This window comes from Oncorhynchus masou, unplaced genomic scaffold, assembly GCF_036934945.1.
Source record: "Oncorhynchus masou masou isolate Uvic2021 unplaced genomic scaffold, UVic_Omas_1.1 unplaced_scaffold_2354, whole genome shotgun sequence".
NCBI lineage: Eukaryota > Metazoa > Chordata > Actinopteri > Salmoniformes > Salmonidae > Oncorhynchus > Oncorhynchus masou.
In genome coordinates this window covers 14,503-17,442 of record NW_027008814.1, presented here as the reverse complement: position 1 = coordinate 17,442, position 2,940 = coordinate 14,503, and the positions used below count along the sequence as shown (strand labels likewise).

Genomic DNA, 2,940 nt, shown 5'->3' with positions numbered 1-2,940 from the left:
GCTCCGGACTGGGGACCGTCTCTGAGGCTCCGGACTGGGGACCGTCTCTGGAGGCTCCGGACTGGGGACCGTCTCTGGAGGCTCCAGACTGGGGACCGTCTCTGGAGGCTCCGGACTGGGGACCGTCTCTGGAGGCCTCCGGACTGGGGAACGTGGGGACCTCTGGGCTGGGGCGCCGGACTGGGGACCGTCTCTGGACGCTGGAGGCGGACTGGAGGCTTCGTCTCTAGACGCTGCGGACTGGAGGCCGTGCTATGGATCATCACTGGAGGCTTCGTGCCATGGATCATCACTGGAGATTCACCCAGGAGGACTGGTCCATGGATCAGGCACAGGACTCAACAGGCTGGGGAGAGACACAGGAGGACTGGTCCGTGGAGCAGGTACTGGAAGACCAGGCTGTGGTGGAGCACTGGAGATCTGGTGCGTATCCCTGGCACCACTCTTCCCGGCTGAATGCCCACTTTAGGCCGGCACCTCCAGAGCGCAGGCAGAGGACGAACCGGGCTGTGGGGGAGCACTGGAGATCTGCTGCTTTCCACTTGCACCTCTCCTCTTGGCTGAATGCCCACTTTTGCCTGGCACGGGCGGAGCGCAGGCATAGGACGAACCGGGCTGTCACAGCGCACTGGAGACACAGTGGGCAGAGCCGGCGCAGGATTGCCTGTGCCGAAACGGCGCACCGGAGACCAAGCACGCTGAGCTGCCACAATCTGCCCTGGCTGGATGCCCACTCTAGCGTCGCACTTGCAGAGAGCTGGCATATAGCGCACCGGGCTATGAGAGCGAACGGGAGACACCGTGCGCTTTACCGCATAATGCGGTGCCCGACCAGTACCACGCTCCTTATGGTAAGCACGGGAGTTGGCTCAGGTCTGTACCCTGACTCAGCCACTCTCCCTGTGTGCCACCACCTCCAAAAAATGTTTTTGGGCTGCCTCTTGTGCTTAGTCCGCTGTGCCAACTCCTCGTAGCGTCGCCGCTCTGCTTTAGACGCCTCCAGTTCCTCCTTCGGACGGCGATGTTCTCCAGCCCAGGGTCCCTTACCTTCCAATATCTCCTCCCATGTCCATTCCTCCAGAAAGCACTGCTGCTTCTCACCACGCTGCCTGGTCCGTTTATGGTGGGAAGTTCTGTCACGGCCGTCGTTAAAGGAAGACAAAGGTGCAGCGTGGTGAGCATACATTTTCCTTTTTTTGAGTAAATGTCACCAACAAACGAAAAACCAACCGTGAAGCTTACAGGGCAAAGTGACACTAACAAAAATCACACCCTGACCAAACCAAAATGAGACATAAAAAGGCGTGACAACCTGGGCCTTAAAACATTCTGCACTTGAAATTGGGGCAAATGCTTAATAAATTAGAAAAAATGTATACTTAATTAAAATGGGGGAAATTACATTATTACTTAAGTTATTACATTATGAGATTACAGTAATTTTTGGTTATTACATTATAATTTGCAGTATGCCTGTCGGGCCTTCACTCCTAGGGCCACTGACAAGGGGCCATCCAAATCTCCTTTAGTTGATCTTGAGCAAATCCTGGGCATCAAAGGACACCGCTGTGGAGCCCTGGTTGGTGGTGATCACGGGTCAATGCTGTTTCATATTGACGTTGCCACAGGATCCAGGATGGTGCTTCCTGAATGAGAAGAATCAGAGGGGTTGGTTAGGTTGGAAATGTCATTGCATGTTAACAGCTGTAACATTGTCTGAATAGTGATGAATACCAAGTGCTGTACAGGACTTACAACACATTGAGATGGTACTGAAGCTACGTGATGTGAAGATATGGCTGTTACTGCAGTGGCCTGGTGGACTGACAGAGTTGGTGGGATGAGATGGAGGAGTCTGGAGGTCAAAACATGAACAAACAAACCAAGAAAAACATCAGAAATACTGATTTATTACCAACTGTTAAACTCTAAAATACACAGTTTGTTATGATAAAAACATAATTTACAACAGTTTAAACTGGGTTCTCTGGATTAGACTGAATAAAAGTATGGTTGACACCAATGTAATGTGTAATAGCAGTTGTGGGTTAAGAAGTTGTGTTCCTTGTTGGCAGTGGAAGCTGGAACACACATCACCACCCAGAACATTCTGCTGTTTGTAAATCAACTTCCTCTGATCTAGGTTATGTGTTCCGTGTAACAGAGGTAGTATCACGTTGACGTCACTGGAGAAGAATCTGTACTTACCTGATCTGTGGCCTCGCCTGGCTCCTCCCACAAGGAGGTGGAACAACATGGGGGATAATGGGGGAGGGGTGATACCAGCCGCTCAACAACAGACCGACAGGCAGTTCTGGGAAACAGAAGGACATTTCTGAGAAGTCACACCCCTACCTTTGTCTTGACATATCAATTATTGTTTGTTATGTGCAAGCTGTGGCATATAAATGCAGCATTCAGTGGGGTGAATAAACTCTGAGCTTTTCTCTGCATTCTTTTGAGGTCATCTGTTTACAACCTAACACCTTGCTTCGATGTATTTACTTTAATGCCTAAATGTTTTGATTCATCTTCAGAATTAGAATGAAATGAACCTTGTTTTCACATTAAACATAAAGAAAAGGTACATGTTCTAATCTTCCCGTCACATGATGACAAACACAAGCAGTATCTGTAACAGCACTGTTTCTAGACGGACAACAGAGGTTCATGATGATAAACACAAGCAGCATCTGTAACAGCACCGTTTCTAGAGGTTCATGATGATAAACACAACAAACAGCACCGTTTCTAGACAGAGGTTCATGATGATAAACAGTCTATTACAATTAGAATATAGGTTAACATAAACTATACCTCTTCAGTTAACTTTCATAAAAAATGCTCAAAATTAGTTGAAAAGATTCTTCACCTCCACAAATGAAGTATTAAAAACATGTGATAAAATGTGTAAACAGATTCAAGTTGTGAAATCCACTC

General features: G+C 48.4%; 1 long non-coding RNA gene across 1 annotated transcript; it reads right to left on the bottom strand.

Annotated features, from left to right (window-relative positions):
- Positions 1–1,499: 1,499 nt before the first annotated feature.
- LOC135533393 (uncharacterized) lies at positions 1,500–2,374 on the bottom strand. The gene is made up of 3 exons (XR_010454489.1): positions 2,209–2,374; positions 1,756–1,855; positions 1,500–1,646 (listed from the first exon to the last, which is right to left on the bottom strand). It is a non-coding gene; the product is annotated as an uncharacterized LOC135533393 (long non-coding RNA).
- Between the last annotated feature and the right edge of the window lie 566 nt (positions 2,375–2,940).